Source organism: Sphaerodactylus townsendi, linkage group LG01 (assembly GCF_021028975.2).
Source record: "Sphaerodactylus townsendi isolate TG3544 linkage group LG01, MPM_Stown_v2.3, whole genome shotgun sequence".
Classification (NCBI taxonomy): domain Eukaryota; kingdom Metazoa; phylum Chordata; class Lepidosauria; order Squamata; family Sphaerodactylidae; genus Sphaerodactylus; species Sphaerodactylus townsendi.
Window position 1 is genome coordinate 127063760 of NC_059425.1, and position 23293 is coordinate 127087052.

The 23293-nt window shown below is 40.5% G+C and overlaps 1 protein-coding gene and 1 long non-coding RNA gene across 3 annotated transcripts in view; both read right to left on the bottom strand.

The window, feature by feature from the left end:
* GRIK2 (glutamate ionotropic receptor kainate type subunit 2) overlaps positions 1-23293 on the bottom strand; it is a 656874-nt gene that overhangs the window by 538249 nt on the left and 95332 nt on the right. The gene's annotated exons all lie outside the window — the stretch shown is intronic.
* Positions 9351-22931, bottom strand: LOC125431174. The gene is made up of 3 exons (XR_007244289.1): positions 22308-22931; positions 12230-12233; positions 9351-9361 (listed from the first exon to the last, which is right to left on the bottom strand). It is a non-coding gene; the product is annotated as an uncharacterized LOC125431174 (long non-coding RNA).

A 23293-nucleotide genomic window follows, 5' to 3' on the forward strand; every position in this document is an offset into this window, starting at 1 on the left:
CTTTTCCAGCCATATATTTGTACAGTACGGCTATCTATGGTACATATAGCTGCAAGCAGTATTTTGATGTCTGTTGTAAAACAACTTTTTTTCTGACAAATTTAATATAACTGTAAAAAATTGTTATATTTGCTTGCAAGACCACCAAACCTGCTCTGACACACATCAGCTATAAAACTCTTCACATTTGCAGCAGAAAGTAATGGTATGGTACATATACCAGCCACTAGTGGTTCAAACACTGCCTGTATGAACATGTCAAATCAAATAGCACCTGACTCTGTTTCAGGCAATATAATGCCAGTAATCATTCCAGTGATGCTACTGGAAATAGGGTTCTCATTCTCTTTTTCAAGCAAGCAAATTAGATATGTACTAAATGTTCAGATATAGGATTTCAGGTCTTTAAGTGGAACAGTGATATTCAGAAGACAGGCAATTCAAAACAAACCTTTTCCTTTCACCATGGGACAGAAAACTCGTTTCCCCATATCCTATTTAAATTTACCTGACAGAACCACCAAGTGTTTCTGGAGGTATACTAACTTATTGTTTCTCCTCATTTACACAGATGATTTAGATTACAGAAATATTGCACAGCATTTCTCAGAATGATCCACAGTGTTCTAGAGATACAGAAAGCATGAGATATGAAGGCATTCACATTATAGCACTTCTGAGCTGTAGTTTCAGCAGGACTGGAGGAGGGAGCAACTGTTTTGAAAAAAAAATCCTCACCTTCTTATATTTCTGGCTAAGGAAGAGTGAAAAGTTGCAGTACTGCAGTCAAAGCTCTGCTCACAACTATCCATTTCCCTATGTTCCTGACCACCAACTATGCAGTGGTGGCGAACCTTTGGCACTCCAGATGTTATGAACTACAATTCCCATCAGCCCCTGCCAGTATGGCCAATTGGCCATGCTGGCAGGGGCTGATGGGAATTGTAGTCCATAACATCTGGAGTGCCAAAGGTTCGCCACCACTGAACTATGGTCTTCAGGTTGCCACCTACTGGTTGTTCCCCCCACTTCAGGTAGTCCACAGCTGGTATTAACTGAAGCCCATTCTTTTTCTGTCATGGCACCCATTCCTGGAGTGGGTTCCCTGAGGAGGCAGGGAAGATGATGTCACTAGAAATCTTCAGACAGCATTGCAAGAGTTTTTTTTATTTACCACCACTTTTATAGATTGCAAGTATTTTATGGAGGGAGGGAGTTATTTGGGGTTTCATTTTGTTTGAAACTCCGCTGTTTTAAATTGTAATCTGTACGCAGCCTTGAGCCATGAAGAAAGGCAAAATATAAATATCTTGATAAATAAAATACATAAATAAACTGTAGAACATGGAAGTCCACCCTGTGAATTATTGGCTTTATGTGAAATAGGGCTTCTTGGATCACAGCCCATCTTCTTAGCCATTATGCTGAACTCAAGACCAATGTAAAAATCTAAAACACATGTCTACAGATGTCTTAAGAAACATTCATGATGTAATTAAACCTAGAAAATTTACATTAAACCATTATTTGCAGATTCATGTTGACCATGCCAACCATCAAGAACAGGGTTACAAGCCAAAAGACAGTACTTATTGGGAGATTGCTGGTGGTGATTACTTATCTTTCAATGTCACTTTCAGTGGATCCCAAAGTGATGACATGGTTTTGGGCAATGTTCTAGAATTCACTGAATGTCAGAGTAACACCCCAATGTGATAACATAACTTCTAGGTCTTGCTGGAAGCATCATCATGGTGTCAGTGCAACACTGATCCACCCACCCCTCCACTTTCTCTGGGATTTTTCTCTTGCTGCTTTCCTAATCAGGAAGCATAATTTTCTAATTTGGGGAAGGGGTCTGTGGTAGAGCAGAAGGTCCTAAGTAGAATTACCATCATATCCAGTTAAAAGGATCAGATTGTAAGAGACAGAACAGACCTCTGCCTAAGACCCTGCAGAACCCTGCCAGTCTGAGTAGACAATACTGACTTTTATTTATATATCTGTTAGAACATGTATATTCCCTCTTTCTTTGTGGCTCAAGGTGGCTTACAATATTTTCAGTTAAAATGGACCAATAGTCTGATTTAGCACAAGCTTCCTATCTTCATGGGTAGATCAGTGGTTTAACCATTAATCTACTGCCATCAAACCGCCCCCCCCCCCGTAACATGATCATGATTGAACGTTTTCCAAGCACACAATTTAAAAAATTAGGAAATTCAAAATGCATTCCAGACAAAGAAATATAGTTGCATAGATATATGAATATTTCTATGTGTAATTGATAAACAAGCATATATTCAGTTAAACCGTTGTGCCATATGGACATCAGTCAACTTCTCATTGGCTGTATGCAAACAGGGGCAATGGGGGAAATCTAGGATATTATCCTTAGCCCAGGGTAAGTAGAATAAAACAACTCTTCTTTGCTTGCAATCAGAAGCCATAGCAAAGTGAAGAGACGTTGCTGGATAAAATCATAAATCATTCCCCTCCCCCCAATTCAGAATGGTCCCTGTGATTTGTAGCTTGCCTTTCAAGGGAGTAGCTTATTATGGTTTTAATAATACAATAATAAGAATAGACCTTGTATACAAGTTTCAGGTTAGCATTCAACACTTTTATATAACTTGCCTCTAGCGTTCAGAAACCTATATGTCATATGCCGCAAGTAAATCACATGTATTTCTGACAATAACTTGTACATTTATTTACTGCTATGGTGGCTGCCTTTCTTTCAAACACATGTGGGTTTTGAATGTAACAAAATGAGACACAAAGTGATGCATGTGCTATTCTTATTTAATTCAAAAAGGTATACACACAAGAAACTTTTTAAAAGTTTAACAAATAAATAGAATGTTATTAAAACGCAGGATATAAGGTTAGGAAGGAATACTTTTAACAAGAAACAGTTTTATTTACAAATATTAAGATGTTTGGGCAGAGGAGCCATCCTTGTGGGGAGGCCGAGCTTGCATGACGGACCTCCCCACAGTTGGGGGCCTCCATAAGAGGCTTGGGGTGGGGCGGGCTCATGGTGCATGCCGCGGAGGCCTCTGAAATTCGAGCCCGACACCCTAGCAGTTGGGCGCCCCAGTGGCCCAGTACCTCTCTGTCCTCCCCAATAGGGATTGGGGTTGTTGCCGGGGTCAGCCAGGAGTACTGATGTGCTCCTCTTGCTTGCCCAGCTTCTGCCTTAATAATAAAAGGGCTGTGGCCCATTTTAATTCCAAGATGTGTCCTGTGGTTATTCACCAGATGAAACCGCTGCACATCTGGGTGCAAAAAGATGTCAGTTCTTAATGCTTGTAAAATATAACAGACTTTCAAGATGTTTCACAGATTATATCTAGGCTAGTATCCAGAGGTTCATGTGTTAACTGGTGCCTATAAACTATATGGAGAGGAGTATTCGTCCCTATTCATTTTCCATTCAGTCTCAAATTTTATGATTACCTCACAGTATTTGAAGTAAATCCTTCAGAAAAACTAGGGATGGGAATCCTCTCACATGCAGGTTTCCCCTTTTGACAAGAGAGTGGTCCCTCTCTGATACAAACTCAAAGTCCATTTCCTCAGTTCTACCCACTCTGTCCAAAAGATGGACTAGCTCTGCATTAAGAACCTGGGCTAGGAATTCTTCTCTCCCTAGAAGTAAATTCCAGGCTAGAGTAGGGTTTCTCTTTCCCCAATACTGTGTTCTGATCAAAACCACAGGTCTTTTAACAGGCACTAAATACATCTGTTCTCCCTGGGACTTAGAGATGAACTTTTTCCAATCCTGTCAGAACCCCTGGCTCCTTCTAAGACATCACCCATTCCTAGCCTGTCAATCACACAATCAGGCTCTGTAGAAATTAACACTTCACATTCTGGTTTTTCTACCTCTGCTCCTTAGGGCCATCACAACAGCCATATTTGTTTGTCTTTTTATTGTACTATATTTTTATGTTTATGATCATGAACCTTCTTATAAAGGCATATAGGTCAACAATGCAGGAGAGATTTTGTTAACAAAAATGAAGAGTGAGATTAAGCATGCTATGGTCATTGCAATTAGCTGTGACCAATCTGTGATAGGATGTAGCATACTGAATTAAATATGCAGAATTATAAATGATGGCAAGAAAAGATTGTGTATTGGTTTGTATTTGTGCTAAGCAGTGGAAAATATGACAATCAAGGTAGCTTATCACTAGGAAAAAAATATGTTAAACTTTAATTTCCTTAAGAGAAACTCTACATGGCAGGGTAATTCTGCACTTTAAAAAAACAACTGAATCCAAAAGAATGTGAAAAATGCTAAATTCTATTTTACTTTGGGTACATTGTGATGGAAACCAAATCTAAACAGGATATAAGAAACAATGTCAAATGCATATTTAGTGTTATGTACAAAAGTAGCTTTCAACTATATATATGCAGACTGGAAGTAAGTTAACAAAATACTAAAAGTCCTTCTGATTTCAGTAGAATTTCCAGCTAAGGTAGCTATGATGACATTTCTGACCTGACTTACTGGGGAATTAAACACACACTGAACACATGAGGCTGTCTTATAATCTGGCAGGCAACTGGTCTGCCACAATCACTATGGTCTCTTCTGATGGGCTATAGCTCTCCAGCTCTCATGTACATGTACATGAAAACTGTAATTGAAAACTGCAGATGCAAACAACTGAACCTGAGACTCCTACATGTAAAACAGATGCTACACAACTCAACTACCAATATGGACCCTACTGACATTATATTTTAATGCTACTGGCCTCTAGAAGGAGTTACTTCCACTCTCCTTAATACAATTAAAAACTTCCAGTGTCAACTGAAAGGTTATAAGGTAGTTATCAGGATTTCTAACTGGACAGAAGATTCTGTTAGGATTGGTATTTTAAATAATCAGATTACTGGAAGTGACATCACAGCCACCACACACACTCCTGGGATTTTCCATATCTAGGGAACTAACTAGAACATCATGTGACAGCTGTAATGACACTACTGGGTTTTCATCAGAAGTGATGTCATGATGCACAGAACACTGTTTTTCAAGAGTTCTGCTGTCCCGCCATGCCCTGCCCCGCCCCACCTGCCTGCCCACCTGCAGCTCCTGCTATTTGTAGATACTAGGCTGGCAATTCTAAGTAATATATCAGGGAAAACCACTGCAAAACCACTGCAAACAGAAATCCTCCCCAGCAAGTGTTGAGGTCTTCTACATTCCCCATTTATCCCACTATCGGACTGAGATCACACATTTGCTGAAATTTAATCCTTCCTGCCAAGACTGAGTGGAACAGCCATGGTTTTTTCTTCCTACTCTCACTTATCCTCACAACTTAGTAAGGCTCCCTGCTTGAGGGGATTTAATTAACAAGCTAGATTTAGCTGAGAGCAAGAGTAAATGACTCAAGATTATCTAGCAAGCTTTGAAGACAAAATAATCCTGAGTGTATGAGAGTCACCTCCCCTTAAACATCTCATTACACAAAACTAAAATTGAATTTACCCACTTCATTTACAAATAGAGAAGACCTTTAGGATACCTACAAAAAACCTCAACACTGTGTATGATGAGTCCAGCAGCTTTCTACAAAGCTGCATGAATGCATGAAGGGACAGATAATTAAGATGGCCCCTTTGATGAGAATGATGGACAATGAAAGGAGTTTGCTTGGAAAAGAATGGTCATGTTTGAACTCTGAATACGATTGAATAAGCAGGAGGAAATTGTCCCATCTCCTTGAACTGGGAACGATGCCTCTGATCAATTAAAAAGGGTGTTAACAAGAAGATTGGAAAACACTAGTCAGCCCTTCCTCTCAAGTTCTCAAAGTTTATTCTACCTCCCCCCTTTACTTGCACACTAGTATTACTTTGCTTCTTTCTGATTTCACTGACTGTTTTAGGTCTGCTTCTGCCTTTCCTTCTCTCCTTGTTTGCTTCCTTCCTTTTTGGAGGCATTTTTGAGGGTTTCTCAAGTAGAGGAATTCCATCCAGGACCTCCAGGATAAAGAAGAAGAAGAAGAAGAAGAAGAAGAAGAAGAAGAAGAAGAAGAAGAAGAAGAAGAAGAAGAAGAAGAAGAGGAGGAGGAGGAGGAGGAGGAGGAGTTTGGATTTATATCCCCCCTTTCTCTCCTGCAGGAGACTCAAAGGGGCTTACAATCTTCTTGCCCTTCCCCCCTCACAACAAACACCCTTTGAGGTGGGTGGGGCTAAGAGAGCTCCGAAAAGCTGTGACTAGCCCAAGGTCACCCAGCTGGCATGTGTGGGAGTGTACAGGCTAATCTGAATTCCCCAGATAAGCCTCCACAGCTCAGGCGGCAGAGCTGGGAATCAAACCTGGTTCCTCCAGATTAGATACATGAGCTCTTAACCTCCTACGCCACTGCTGCTCATATATAGGAAGAACATGTGGAACCAGAGAAAAGGGGCAAAAAGCTTCCCACTCCCAGCTGCTGTTTCCACTGCCAAAAACTAGGTGGGAGAGAAACCAGAAGCTCCTTCTCCTTCTCCCTCTCCCCTCCTGCCCCCAGCATTATCTTGAAGTGATGAGTGAACATGGCTTAGAGTGATTTCCCCTGATATATTTCCATTTGGGCACCTGTGACCCAACATGCGGCAGTGTATGGTGTATCTGAGCTCTTAGAGGGCTTAGTCTGGCTTTCAGATAGGTGGGATAGAGATGATTGTGAGGTTAGAATACATAGGTTATTGCTAAGTAATCTTCTGTTATTAGCCTATGTGATTTTTTTACTGGCCAAATTCATGTTTTTCATTTATGGCTTAATTTCATTGCATTAAATGCATAAGAAATTTGCACGTTTTTCGACTGCCCCTGTTTTAGGATTCGATTGAATGGTTTATTGCTCCTGGATTATTTTATTTACTGTATTGTGCATTGTTTGTAATCATGTCCATTTATGTTGAGCCAGCTATGGAGAATGCATGTGTACCTCACTAGTCAGTCATGTCCCACTCTGAGCAAACTGGGACCACGTGTCAAATTTTGCCCTTTTAAGGATACCCTTCCATTATTGAAAATGAGAATTTATACACCTGGGTTAGTGTTGCTAAGCTTTGTCCAGAGAAAAAGACTTTCTAGAGTTTTAAAGTACATTTATAATTCAAACAAACTATTTACAGCACTCACTGTGCTTTTCTTCATTCACAGAATGGTAAAAATAACACTACGTAAACTCTCACCATTTACTACAGTCATTTTAAGACATCAGAAGAAGTCCCTGTTATTTGTAGCAATGTTCAGCATTATTCACTGAAAACAGGAAACGGCAGCTGTGGTATAATGGACAGTTTTCTGTTTGTCATATAACTGTAAGACAAGATAATTTCCCTATCTTACAACCACAATTTCTGTGTGCTTAAGAAACTCAATGGAAGATTGAGTCAATGGAACTCAATTGCTGCAAGAAGTTATTTAGTTCCATGGTGACTTGTAGGACCACTTTCCCTGACCAGTGTCTTATTCAAGAATAACCACAGTGTAGGGCGGTGATCCTCAACCCATACAGGATTCTGTTTTAAACTCAGGGAGATTCAGAAGATACCCAAGCCACATAAATTCACTTTTGCTTCTCCCTCTGCCCATCAGCTGGCACAGCCCATCCATCACCCACCAGTCAGCTGACCCATGTTCATGGCATAGGATTCTTTGTTCCCACTAATGAAATCAAATTGGTGATCCCCTTCTTCCTGTCAAATGACTGCAGCTCATGCCACCTCCTAGGTGAACTATAGATATGGAAAGCATTGCTATAGAGCAAAATATGCATCCATGTGCAATGTCAAGATCCAAAAGGGTATGTTTAATCTGACAAAACTGCAGCACACAGTATCCAAACATGATACGAAATGAGGACTACAGAAACTGGGAAAGGTCATGTGCAAGGATAATGAAGCTTCTATCATCCACTGCAGAAATGAACCCAGGAGCAGCAGTGGCGTAGGAGGTTAAGAGCTCATGTATCTAATCGGGTTTGATTCTCCGCTCTGCCGCCTGAGCTGTGGAGCCTTATCTGGGGAATTCAGATTAGCCTGTACGCTCCCACACACGCCAGCTGGGTGACCTTGGGCTAGTCACAGCTTCTTGGAGCTCTCTCAGCCCCATCTACCTCACAGGGTGTTGTTGTGAGGGGGGAAGGGCAAGGAGATTGAAAGCCCCTTTGAGTCTTCTACAGGAGAGAAAGGGGGAATATAAATCCACAGCCCAGAAAACCCACAACAAGCAGAAAAAGCTAAGTTAGTTAATGTTTTGAATACAATCTTCCCAGATTTTTGAACATTAGATGTTGGAAGATAAAAAGAAGAAAAAGTACAATAAGCTCCTTTGGGCTTGAGATGTCTAAAGTGTGATCAAATGGCCCTTTTTTCACCACACAGGGGATGGTTTTGATCATTCTCAAGGATGAAACATCTTTCATTCATTGTGCTTTAGAGAGAGTCACAACTATGCTTCTTTAAGGACAAATTAAAGGCAAGTAATGGGATAACCTAGCTGAATGAAAATTAGTTGGCCAAACTTAGAGAAAACAAAATCATGTACTGTATGATGAATAATAAAACAATCAAATTAGATCCCAGCAAGTTTTAAACTGGAAAGTAACTAATCTAATATTTCAATTAGTAGTGCTGGAAACAAAGGGTGAGAATATCTGTATCTATAAATGGCTAGCTGTGGTGGCAACAACTCACTTCCAGCCAGTCACCACGCACACCTGGTTTGGGGATGGGTCTTATACAAAGCAGGTAAAAACCCAACAAAACAGCAGAATATGATGGCTACTTAGTTTCTGAGCCTCTGATGAGACTGGCTAACTTGGACCATCCAGGTTAGGGCACCCTGGTATAACTTGGACGGCTAAATACTGGGGCTAAAAGGAAAAGGGGTTCACTAGGATCCATTAAACCCTAAATTCTCTTCTCAGTAAAATAAATTTAAAAGTTCTTTGCCAGAGTGGAGTACAGGAGAAAATGGGTGCTTCTGAATATACATGAATGAGTTTTCTTGACAGTTCCTCACTGCTGAAGAATCATAGCCAGCTTACACTGGGTACAACTTCCATGAATCCTGGAGCCTCTCTATTCATAAACTAAGCACAGCAAGTAAAAGAAAGGGAGAGAAGGGAGACATACATCTTTGATTACAGCAGAACAACAAAACAAAAAACTCTCCCCTGACCATATTTCTGGATAGTGTTCTTGTTTTAAAAAGAAAAACATGACCTACATGGATTGTCATGGATTGCTTGCAATTTACATCCTCCCCTTGCTTGCATCAACTCAGTGTCCCTGATTTTCAATTTCACCATGAAAATCACACCACATCTTTTTCTTCCTCATCAGGACAAATAAACCAAAAAATAACCAACTCTGCGGACTATCTTCAACAACTACAACCTTGTGTTTTTACCCCTATTACTTACCAGACAGCACAGCAAAAAGCCCATGTCTTTCCAGAGCAGCAAAGTACATGTCCCACCCAGGCATAAGTCGAGTCAAGCAGTAAGAAACTGAGCTTGGTGGGGCACTGCCCCTGTTGCCTTAATGTACCAGCCACTCTTGCTTGGTGGGCTGAACTTGAATTTCTAGAAATGCACCTAGGGATCCCAGGTTCCCAGTATTGGAGGGCAATCACTCACCAATTCACTGGGCTGCCCCTCAACCCACAGCTGCGCAGCAGGTGGAAGCAGGCCAGCTGAAAGGGGGGAATGATCCATCTGCCCTGTGCAATGATGCAACTTCCATATTAACACCAACATTCTGGCACTGGGGATGCTCAAACACTTTACCTTAAAATTGTTATGGAAACCATACATTTGTCACCTTCTAAACATTGTTCTTTGCAACAGTTCCAGTTTATGTTCTTAGTACGGACTATTCACTGCAATGGCATTCTAATCACTCTACATTAACTGTATACTCTACAGTGCAACTAATTCTTCCCTGTCTTTCCCTCTTGCTTACTGCTACAGAAACTGGGTGGGTACATATGATGCTGTTGAGGGTAGTCTACTGGCACTGCAATGATTGCACATCTCCAGTCATATTACCAACTGCTTCTTTGCCTAATCCTCCTACTGGGATACTTCAGCAGTACTTTGCCAATACACATTGAACAGGCTGGCACCACAACTGCACAGCAAGTCACACAGATCACAAAACAGATCGAGAGAGAGAGAGAAACAGGGAAAACACTGGAATACAGCCTATGTGCTTATGCTGTTACCTGATTTCAGCTGAGTAAAAAAATTATAACAATCCAGACAGAAAGGCCAATGAGAAATCAACCATCTATGTTATGTTACAAAATAAAAGACAAATAGTTGTTACACACATATCATCTCTATACAATATGGCATACACAAAACAACCTCCACTAACCTTTTAGTGGAGTAAACATTTTAGATCTTCTCCTAGGTCCTCAAGTACAGCATTTCTTGCTTTTAGTTAAAGTTGATTTCATCTAAAAAGGAGTTTTTTTCCTACTCTGTTGTGTAGATGCCTGCATAATATGCTGTTTTCTTTTCTAATGAACAAAACAAAGCTCATGACAAACTCAGTTTGTACCCAAACTGTACAAATTATACCCAAGGTAATTTGAGCAATTTTAGACAGTTCAGCAGGACTGTGGCAAACACAGATTTAAAATGTTGATTAGTTCCTGTGAGGTTACTATCTCCATAAAGGTATTTACTCTTACTATTCCCTTCCTGAAAACTCATATTATAGCCCAAATGTGCCACACATGTTCCATGAAATAAAGGCATACTTGACTCTGCTAACATTGGAAAATCAATTCCTATTCTCTGCGCTTAAGAATGCAGATAGATGTTTCCAAGTGCTCACAACCAGGACAGAAAATAATCTCTCCTGGTGCTTGCCACATATTGAGAAAATCAAAAGTACCCTTTTTCAAAACCATGATTTTTATTGTAACAAACAAGGAAACATATCCTTTAACAGCAGGTATAGTGTCACGAAGTTATTGCATAATTAAAGAATATAAAATGCATGCTCCCATCTTTACAAACTGTCATTCTTGGACTGTTCATATTGTTCATAAACAGCTTTATGAATCCCAGAGGTAAACATAATCAAGAATAGAAGGATCCCCTAAATTAGTTTCACAACTGTTGCATCTTGCACCCTGGATTGTAATAATTCAAACAGCTGATTTATGGTAACCCTGTTTGTACTTTCCCTCTGAATGGTATACATTTCATACCTTACTCGGCTATTTTATGATAGCTACTAAGAAATATTTTAACATTCAAGGAACATAGTTTGCTTAGATATCCCTTATTGTTTCTGCAGGTGAAAGAAGACAGCTGATAGAGAAGGGAAATATTTAACAATACAAAGGCACATAAATAACAACAGTAAGCAGCAGATAATCAGGACATGTAGTATGCATGAGTAAGTCTATGAAGGGAAAAATATGCACTCTTTGAGAATATAATCTAAGCAACATACATTAGTAAAGTCAGGGTTTAATTATTTAGTATCAGAGTTAAGGTAAAACACTGAAAATGTCATCAATGTTGAGGCCAGCCTTATTGAGTAATATTGTGTGTGAGAGAGAACTCATGTGCTGAGTCACAAAGATCACAGAACACTTCCCACACTATTGAACAACCTCCACAAATTTATGGTTAGAATACAGAACACTGAGGCAGCAAGTGCTTCCAGGCAAACCTACAATTACTATTTTAAGTGTTCAACTAATGCTTTAACTCCCATGAAAATATGATCACGTTTGCTGCTAGGGAAACCCTTGAAACATGACTATTTAATTCCAGAAATTCATTGAGTGATTTCTCAAATCATTCCTCACTTCTAAAAATGTCAAGACTGCTGTTTTACTTTGGGGTTGTGGATCTCCTTTTCTCACAATGTCTTGAATAGGGATGTGTGCTGAGAAAAATTCTGTTATAATTTTGAATCTAGGTTTGAGGGGGATTTTTTTTTACCATGATGGCTTATTTAGGATTAGAATGTGACTGGTTTAATGCTGTTTGTATTTTGGTTCCAGATTTCAGTGAGGAGCAAGGATCTTGAACAGCTCTTTATGAAGATAATAGCACCAAATTTGCACAAAACACAGTCCTCCTCCTAATCTAAATGCCCCCTAAATCAAGCAAATTGAACAATGGGGTTCAACTTTACAGACCCCCCAAGTAAGTGACACTCTGTATAGTTGAACTTCTCTCTGATTCCTAAAATGGTAGTCAAGCAACAGCCTAGCAGGAGAGTTCTGACTGACCACAATATTTTAAAAAAACACCCTTGGCTACATTCATTTCATTTTCCTACTTTTACAGTGACTGACTGAAAATAATAGTGTTTTTTTTCCCCTAGCCACTGAAAACTTTGCATTTGTCAGACTTCCTTATTATGGTCTGTTTCCTTTCACAAAATGAAAATGGTTTCCTTTGCAGAACTCCATCCCCTTTCTAGTTGGTCTTTCATCATTTTTTGTGAGATTTTAGGGAGACATTTTAGGGAGACTGAAGTAACAGTTTTTCAACCACATGATACAAAAATTGCAGCATAATGGGTGCTGCCTGTCCCCTAAAGAACTCCCGGGGTTTAAGTGAACCATTCAATGGTTTGAATTCTACAGACACCTGACCAGTCTACCTCCACCTCTTTATTTCCCCAGCCATAGTACTTTCAAAGAGCCAAATGGTTCAATTTCCATACAAGAGGGAATGAAAAAGAACAGCAGCAGACTCCAAAGTTGATTGGCTGGGAGTGTTCTGTGCTCCTCCTTTGCAAGCATCTGATTGGAAGGGGGAAATAGTATTGCCCAGGGAATCAGTGGAATCAAAGAGAAATATGAGCTCATGCTACTTTGCTGGCAAGTACCCAAACAAAAACAAAACCATTTTGTTCAGTGGGGTGGGATTGTTATATCAATGACCCTGCAATTAAGCCACTGATGCCATGTTCTGTAATGTGTCAAGTACTATGTAAATACTATGTAGATACATAACTTTTTCACTGTCTTTCACAGCAGGTATTTGAGGCCACTCTCAACTCTACCCCACATATTATGGGATGCAGACCAAACAGTAAACATGCAAAGCAGCTAATAGGGAAATGGAGCTAGAAGATAGGAATGCCTGCACAGCAAGATTAAGCATACTATTGAGACAGTCATTCCACAAAACAATTCAATTGTGCCTATTGATGGTTTCCATGGTGCTAAGCTCAAACAAGGCCACAGCCATGCTTCCAATCTTCAGTCCACAACAGAGACTTTCCTAGACAACCCATAATCACAACAGTCATGCATAAACCAGCAGAATAAAGTGAGCAGATAGTGTTGCACTTTTTCCAGCGGCTAATTTTTAAAATTTAGTAAACATGCAATAGTCAGAGGTAAGTGTTCATAATCTCCAAGCTGTTTCACCTTCATCTACTCAGTTTCCAAAGAAAATGTACTCTCAGCACAATTGGGGGGGGGGAGGGTGAAACTGCTTATGAGACTGTGTTAGTCCAGTAGTCCCTTGTGTCAGCATAATGGACATTTACCACTATTTGTTTGTTTGTTTGTTTGTTTGTTTGTTAGATTTTTATACCGCTCTATCCCCTAGGGGCTACAGGCAGTGTACAACACAAAATCAATACTATACCAAACAGGGGAGCAAACTATACAAATACACAATAACAAATTACATAGGCTCCATCCAAAATAGGCATTAAAATGTACTAAAATTCTATTAAAACAGCGGTTAATACAATAAAAGGCGTCCAGTAAACCCATATTTAAAACCCTCCCAAAAAAGAGGGGAACGGCTAACACCCTCCATAGGAGGGCTACCCAGATGTAAAAGAGCAGAGAGCAGAGAGAGGGCACCATACTCAGCGGCTGGTCACTCCAAAGGCCCGGTAGAACAACTCAGTCTTGCAGGTCCTGCGGAATTCACCAAGATCCCGCAGGGCCCGGACAGCTGGAGGAAGAGTGTTCCACCAGGCCAGGGCCAGAGCTGTAAAGGCCCTGGCCCACGTGGAGGCCAGTCGCATCATTGAGGAGAAGGGAACCACCAGCAAACCACCATGGCACAGATGCACTTATACTGGTTCTGAGGAGCCATGCAGGAGCCTGTGCTGACACTGAAGGGGTCATTGCAAAATCTGTGGTACAGGCCATTGAGCTACAAGAGCTACTTTCATGGGAGAAGGGGCAGTGTCACTTTCTGGTTTCTGTCTGTAGCACAGCAAGTGCAACTACACCCCCTCCCCCGGATTGTACTAGCTGTACATTAGTTCACTTCCAGATTTCAATGCCAATTTCAGCCTACTCTGATAACAAGAATCGTAGAGGTGAACATGAACAACTGTCTATTGAAGCAGTAACTTGATATGGTGTGACATTACTCATAAAGGCAGTCCTCTGAATTGTTCACACCAAAATGAGAAAACAATACCATGCATTCATGATCCGAAGGGAATTATCACTATTTAATAAGGCACAAACTTAAGGCTAGTTTGTGTACATAATCAGATTTATACTACAATTATAATATTTATTGTAGGCCTTACTGTATTTTTTTAAAAAAAAAATTTGATAACCAGGCCTGTAAATGTAAATTTAGCATGCGCAGCAACCAAAAATGATACATTACTCAGCAAATATTTCTCAGTCAATTGAATATGTGAGCCTTCACCCAATATGATTATTTTGGTGATGATATAGAAGTGCCATCCTGGTATCTGATCCATCATAGCTACTTATACATGCAGATCACTGCTCAATATCACAGTCATCAAGAGTCAAAAATACATGTGAAGTTTCCAGATGAATGGCTGATCAAGTGTTTACAATTACATATAGGTCATTGTAAATAAGTACTTGTAAAATAGGCATTTGTATGTATGCTAGCAATGTAATAACCTGAACTACTGAGGTCTTTTCCAAAACAACTTAATCAGCTAAACTCAGCTCATTTTTTCTCCTGCTATAAATTGGGAGTAGTATTGCTATCATTTTAGAATCTAAAAGTCAGTGTAGGAGCTGTGCAAAAATGCTGGTGAATCCTGCAACAGAACTGGCATAATGCAAATTTACTTGTATAAACAACTGGTGCCATTAGATTAACCCTTATGTTACCCTAGTTAATGGTTTCAGTTCTGTAAATCATCAATAATATACATAGTAAAGTTAATACCAAATAGTTGCTATGATTTATTTGCACGTTACAAAGACCCAGTGATGATGCAATGCATCTGCATAGTTTAGAATATTGAACTTCCTGTGAGTGACACTGTCAGCATGGAACAAGCCACCTGTTGTCATGTACAGATAGCAGGCTTGTACCTCTTTATGCCAACCCTCCATTACAACAGGTTAGCTTTTCCCATAGAAGTAAATAACACTTTATTGATAGATTGTTACCAAGATGAATACACCTCAATTTTTGGCATCATTCCCTGCTGTTTATTAAGGCATGAGCAGGCAGCCTTTGCCAGATCTGGAATATTCTTCTAGATTTTATGGGGAAAAGTGGAGGTGGACTGATAAAAGGAGTGTAAGACTATGAGCTTTTATGCTGCTGTGTACTTGGGTTTTTTCCATGGTTTTTTGTGGGATTATGGGATTATCTCTCTGTGAAGTGTCCACAGCTAAGCAGATCTGCCATTTGCCCTTTCCTTGTTCTGACTGAAAGGGAGGAACTTCTTTTGTGGTGGTGAGGAAAGCCAGGGGAACAAAAAAAAACCAAAGAAGCAAAACACATATTGATTCCCCTCACTTTTCCTTGGGTTTTCCCTGAAAATCAGTCTCAGAAACCACAGGGAGAGTGGAGTAAGTTCTGAAAAGTGGAAAACACATATGTAAGCAAGAATCCAACCTGAATTTACACTGAATACAAATAAGATTATTTGGACTAACCACTCAGCGTGACTAAATCTGAGGCTCATCAAGTCTCATCAAGGAAACCACTAAGGAAAGCATGGCATTAAGAAGAGTCCTGGGGTAAACAGAAATGTTGTTGCTGTATTGTGAAGAGTCATCAGGTTCCATTTTTATTTTCATTAAGATTTCAGATGTCTACCAGTTGTTTTCTGGCCACTGGTTTTGCATATATACATACGTACACACACTTTAGTTTCTCTTCAGATTTTGCCTTGTTTTTTTTTTACCAAACTTAGTAACTTCAAGTAAAAGTACTTCTCCCAGAGTGTCTGTCTAGTGAGACACCCACACACCCTGTTGATCACGTTGTAGAGGAAAAAAGGCCTATCTACCCAAACATAAGTAACAAAAAATGAAACATTACCGAAAATCACTGATTAAGGTAGTAAATAGATAATCCACTATCTGAAAGTATCTTAAAATGCCAACAAATTAAAAAAAACAGTTCAGAAAACAAGAAACAAAAAAGGAAAGGCCAAAGATCAAATTAAACGTTAAACTGCAAATAACTTAAACAACTACAAAAATACTTTGCCTAACCTCCCCCCACGACCCAATGTGCCCCCTTAATAACCTTCTCCCATGGAGGCTGGCTAGTAGTAATAATAATGAAACAACCACACGAGTCTATCAAGAAGCTGTTTTTAGGAAGGATCAAATAGGTCACAGTCTAGTATAATCCAAGCAAGGCATCTCTCTCAGGATTCAAGGAGCAGTGAGAACAACACACACATAGCACAAAATGGCCAGCATAATGAACAGCTGCAATTTAACAGCTCCCAATCAAGAACACTGTGTTATTGTCCAAGGCGACTTACCTGATCAATTCCAGGATTAGAGAAATGCTATTCCTGGGGAATGAGGAGAACATTTAAAAAGTAATGGGCAGGCAAACTCCATTAAATTTCCAACAATTAATTCACAGTGTTAAGAGATACAGGGGGTCATTCTGGGAGGCTTTGATTGCCTCCAGTATAGCCTACCTGATCCGAGCAAAATCTGAATACACACGTCCAAGATGTGCAGGATATTGTGCTGAAATCCACTGACATATTGCTCAGACTATTTGCCTATATCCTTGATTCCCCTCAATAAACGATCTGAATATTTTGGTTTGTTGAAGCCTCCGTTTCCCTTCCTAAGTCACCACTTTCCATTCTGGTCACAAACATTTAGGCACATATTATTTACTCCCTTTCCAGCTGAGCTTGGTTCTGGCTCCAGTTTAAACAGAAGAGAAATGTTACACGTGTTGCTCTTGGCACTTTTGCTAACAGCAGGAAATAGCGAGGGGATTACCCCTGAAGCATATGCAAGCCCAGTCCGTGACTCTGACCAGCAATTAAGCCTTCTCCTATCTGCAGCTCTATCTGCTTCCTGCTCATGTTAAGGTGGGACAGGATGCTCAAAAAGGCAATCCATCTGTGTTACTTCACTCTATCATCGCTTGTTCCTAGTGCTTGTATTGTATTTAGCTGTTTGAGCTTCTTGTTAAAAGGATTTTGTCCCATTTCTGTTTGTAAAGCAGCAGACTTAAATAAAATCTGTATCAAGTAAATAGAAGAAAATCAGAAAATTGTGAATGACAGTGTCAGAGTTGCAGGCTTCATTCTTAAAATGCAATTCCCACACTGGGCATTTTTAATTTTTATTGCACTTTGCCTTTCCTTATTCTGCACAATCCTGGCTTCTACAACAGTTTCTTTTCCAGGTACCTAAGAGACTGGATATTGTTTGTTCAGAATTGTTTTTTTTAATACCTGAACTAGCTACAGTTCTTTGTATCTTTATTGCTATGCCCATAGCAAACTGATGGCCAGGAAGAATAGAAGTTTTTGGCACACACTTACTGCTAGCCAAAGGAGCAGAATACCTATAATATAATGTTTTCACTGTAAGTAACCCAACATTGTTGCTCTCCTCATATTTTCCGTTTTTTACAGTCACATTAGACATTAACACTGTAAAACCAAAGATAGCTTGTGTAGCCAATTCAATCCCTGGGGAACAGGCATGTATTGAATTGCCATATTGTTATAGCACTTCAGGTTTCATCCCTGCATAACAAAGGATTTGTTCTTATAACACTGTTCTATTTTGGACACCCAGGAACCAATACTCTTTCCATCTGATCTCCACACAATTCCATCAGAAACATAAATCTAGTCCATAATTTTGACAACTGTCCTTCATTGATTGAATACAAGAAATCTGTCCAATGACAGGATAACACATGAGACAGCATATCAAAAAGCACCTTGCAGATACAGAACATGAACAGATGTAAGACAATCCTAGTCACATCCTTCTCACCCTAACCATCCTTCTCCCTTTTAAAGGACACAAACTTCTACTGTCTTCAGCATGCAAATGCACATTCACTGCATTAATTGCCAGAGCACCCATAGTTGCAAGGAAACCAGGAAGTTAATTGTAACTGCAGTACATACCTGAGAAATTAGCCTCACACAGAGGCATTTATAAAATTGTTTTTATATTATTACTAGCCATACCTGGCCATGTGTTGCTGTGGCCCAGTCTGGTGAAATGGGAAAAAAAGAAAAACAAAAGCATACGTTTCTAAGTTGTTTGATTTAACAAGGCTTATGGGTATACAATATTTTTGTTGTTGCATTGTCTGTGCAGATGTAGAGATTGTGTGGTTTGCCAACTGTGGAACACGCAACATATAATTGACCATGTGAGAAGCAATCAGTGTCTAGATCTAAATCGCACAATTTTAAAGATTGGCCCTGAGCTTTGCTGATGGTGATTGCAAATGGCAATCAAATTGGGAATTGCAATCTGTAAAATTGAAATGGGATATTCGTTGGAATCCTCTGTTGACGTCACTAAATTGCAAGGCGGGCACAAAAGAACTTTGCAAGAAGTGAGGATGTTGTGTCGTTCAAACCAACCGAGCCTTGGGCAATGCGAAGGGGGTCCCGTGGTGCTTTTACCCCCCAAATTTCCCTAGCAACAGCTTGGGGAGCCTGAAGGAAACACAGGTGGGGATGGTGGGTTTCCTGACCAGGCGGGCAAAAGCTTATTGTCCGAGAGATATCGAGAAGCTGCAGGTCTCCATGGAGTTTGATACCCGTTTGCATTAGTTGTGCCCGGTTGACCTCTCCCTGCCAGATTTCCCAGTCTGCATTGGCGAGGCTTCAAAACGAAGATCTGTGATTATACTGTGTGTCAGAGAAAGTTGTGTAATATGGTCCTTTGAGGTGTAGATGTTGAAAAAACTGTCCACATTAGAATATAGTCCCAAACGAATATGAGCACAGGCAACCAGAGCACAGGCAACATCGGAATTTATGAAAAATAAGACGCGCCCCAGGCATTAACCTGGGGTGCTGTTGCGGCGAGGAGAGGGGGAAACGACCGCCCAGCCGTTCTCGGCCGGCGAAGCCCCGGTCACGTGACCAGGAATCGGCATGTGACAGGGGCCAAGCAACCCCATATAAGGGGCTTGGCCGGGAGGAACAGCCTCTTCCGAGTGGCTGTGCGCCTCACAATAAGCTATGACTCCGGGCTCGGGAAGCTGGGGCGGGAGCTGTGTTTACAGCTCAGTGGCAATGGGGGCTTAGGAGCACACCCGTTTGTGGGAAGGCAGAGCTTGCGTGCCGGACCTTCCCGCTTTGGGGGCCTCCATAAGAGGTCCGAGGCAGGACAGAGCTCGATATGCATGCCTGGGGGCCATGCAAGAGCTCGCTGCCCAGCAGGAAGGGGTGTCACATAATGAGTGTGCACTCATGTGACACCTAGTAACTTCCTGTTCCAGTCCCTTGGGGGACGTGCTGGACAGTAGTGGCTGTCCGAAGGGTCCGGGGGGCAGCTGGGGGCTGCCCCATGAACCAGGTCAGTGCTTGCTGCCTGGGGGCCATGGATGTGCTCCTTTATGCCTCGCCCAGCTTCCTTATTGGTTGCAGTTATAAAATGTTATACTGTTAATAAATGGGCTGCAGCCTATTCTCTTCCAATTTAACAATGGTGTTAATGGTTATTGGAGTGAACCTCCGCATATCCGCACGCAACTGTAACAGTGCAATCAGAAACATTGAAGTGGAAGCGTAAAAGTGGAAATGTGGGAACCGTACATGGCTTGTAAATGGGAAACATTGAGATGGAATCGTAAAGTAGTGAGTATAGCGTGTGTTGCGGTAACATCCACCAGATGGCACTGTTTTTAAAGAAAAGGATGGTTTTACCTGTCACAGGTGTGAGACCTGTATCATAGTATAATAGTAGGTATATAAAAACACGCACATATTCGAATGCAACGTTGTGTCAAAATTTCAAACCAATCAGTGCAGAGCTTTCTGAGATTTAAGAATTTGAACAAACGAACATTTACATTTTTATTTATGTAGATGCTGATGCTGGTGGTGGTGGTGGTGGTGGTGGTGGTTACATTTTGTTAAGTATCACAGCTGCCAGTTCAGTAGCTGGTTGCTGGCCTTTCATTACAATTTGAGCCTCACCCAGAGTCCCAGAAAGTTGTAACGTATCAGTGTAGTTCAACTGTTCTAGTGTCTAGTAAGTACCTTCTAATTAGTTATTTCATGATCTTGCCATTCTTTAATCTTTGTTCCTTCATATTTTTCAGGTTAGTGGCATCTGATTTTAGTTTTTTGATCTTCTGTTCCAGTTTAATTTTCCACTTTGGTTTTGATGTTTGATTTATCTTGAGTTTAGGTGTTTCAATGCCCAGTTCTTTTGTGACCACTGCAGTTGTACTGTACTTAAGCGAACAGGTTTGTTTGATGAATGTTATTTCAATTATCATCAGTGCCTTGTTTACGTTCCTCATTATGGGTGCCAGGTCTTTTTTGGATACCATTTTCAATGCTGGCAGCTGTTGTCTTTCCTCATTTGATGGTGCATACTTGATTATCTTTTCTCTTGGTTCTTTTTGTCTTTCAGTCAGTCCATTATGTTTTCATTGGGTATTATCTCTGGTCGGTGAATTATTATTTCCTCTCCTGTACTGGTATTTTCATCAGGCAGTTCTACTGTTACATCTCCTGATGTTCCTTGAACATGTACTGTTCTTTCTTCTGGTGTTACAGTTAATTTCTTTATGACATGTATGTAAATGTAATGAGATTCCTTACAAGACAAGATCATTAACAAATGAGTAACACACTACTTGCCAGTAAACATTCTGCAACCTTTCAGGAGCTTAATAAAACCTGCTTTTGTGTTTGGTAGCTCAGCTAAGTTTACTTGGCTCTAATGAGTGATGGAATGGAGGAGAGGGTGAAAAAGATGGACAAGGCCAAATAAATTTGCAACTGACCTTGAAAAAGTAGTCTAACAGCCATCATAGTAAAAAAAAGAGAGTCCCTTTGGCTATTTCCCCACTGAGAAATTAAATCCAGATACAACCAGGTTTCAAAAGAAAAGGCACCTTTTCATTGCGGTTCCACCCTCCCCACTGCAGCATGTGTGTGATGAGGACATCGATGTCTATCACTCTTTCAAACAGCGCAGCACCCCCCAGAATCGCGCGATCAAATGCCCGATCTGCTCAGCGGCTTTTTCTTCCTTGTCCTGATTGGCTGTTGCACTGTGTTGGGGTGGAATTTTTTAAAAAAACATTTTTTGTGCAGCTACGTCACCACACAATGTGTAGATAGGACAGTAGCTGTTTTTCATGTTAAGCTACATTTATGAATGGCTTCGGCACTCTTTACCCATGCACCTGCGCTGGCACAAAGGTATAATTTTAGTGTACAGTTGGCACAGAAATTACATTCCATGCAGCCACATTTCCACGTAGCCTCTGCTGATGCGAAACCAAAAAAAAGGGCTCTGATTGGCTGGAAGGCTCCACATCATTCCCTACTGTGGGAAAAAACAAATCTACATTAAAACCCCTAATCTCCCCACCAATTTGGATTTGGCACATGTTTTTTAAAAAGGTGCACTTTCATGCAGGTTCTTAAAAAACACGTGATAGGGAGGAGAGGGAGCACCAGAACCAGGATGAATCTGTGTTCGGTGATCAGGCAGTAGGGAGTTCTTCCTGAAACCTTGATATTCCGCATAAGTATCATGCGATTAATTGACCATGGGGATTCCACCTTTGTTCAGTAATTGTATTGCTGAACAATACAATGGGCTCTACAGTGGCAGAGGCTTATCTGTGAACCAAATGTTCTGCACTCCTGCTGGTGACCTTGGGCTAGTCACAGTTTTTCGGAACTCTCTCAGCCCCACCTACCTCGCAAGATGTCTATTGTGGGAGAGGAAGGGAAAGGAGTTTGTAAGCCACCTTGAGTCTCCTTACAGGACAGAAAGGTGGGGTATAAATTCAAACTACTACTACTACTACTACTACTACTACTACTACTACTCTTCTTCTTCCATAGCTGTTGGTGATGGGAGTAGCAGTGAGACAGATTTGTTCAAATCAATAGTGAACATTGCAAGATTTTTCAGTGGTCACAATTATCCGTGGCTTATAACATTCTTGTTTTTCTTATCCAAGTTTTATGTCTATGTTTACAATACCCCAAACCACCTTTCTTCTGAAACTGGCTTACGAAAATAGGATATATTTAAAAGTGTCCAGCGATTGTTGGGGTTATTTTGGGATCAGCTGGGAGTGAGTTGTTGCCATCTGCCTAGGGCTTACTAAATTATATATTATGATGATTATTTAAATGAACTAAATGTACAGAATGTCATCACAGAAATTTCATCTGTATAAGCAATACATAGATGCATAAAGGCAAAGAGGACTGCATCTGCAGGAAAATGACCAGGCCTTTTCTTATAGAATACTGTTCCACACCCTCACTTTTTGCACAACATGGTTCATATCATTGGAAGAACATACAAACCTGTAACTTGTGTGCAGTTACCACCCACTGTGTAGAGTCACTCCCATATCTAGACAGGCATCATAATAACTGTACTGGAATGAATAGACTGGCAGAAATGTGTAGCATTCATTTATAGAAGACATCTGCATATTATTTTCAACATAAGAGCAATTCACCAAGAGTAAAGGTACATTTTAAAACATAATGAAAGAACCAGTCAAATCTGTTTCATGCTTACAAAGAATACTGGGTCTGCAGAAGTTATTCATAAGTCTCCCTGAAAGCTTGTTCCTGCAGGGTTTCTGTGCCTAAAGTCACAGTCACAGTGGATAAAGCATGTAAGTAGAGGTTGGCCACAGCAGCTCTGCTTGGGACTCTCACATCTGAAGCAAACACATATCCCTTTGGAGACTATGGATAAAGCATGCATTTTAGTTTTACATTTCACACAGAAAACTCAAAAGCAGCAGAGCCATTCTATTTCATTTGCTTGTCTGTCAGTGAAAGACACTGC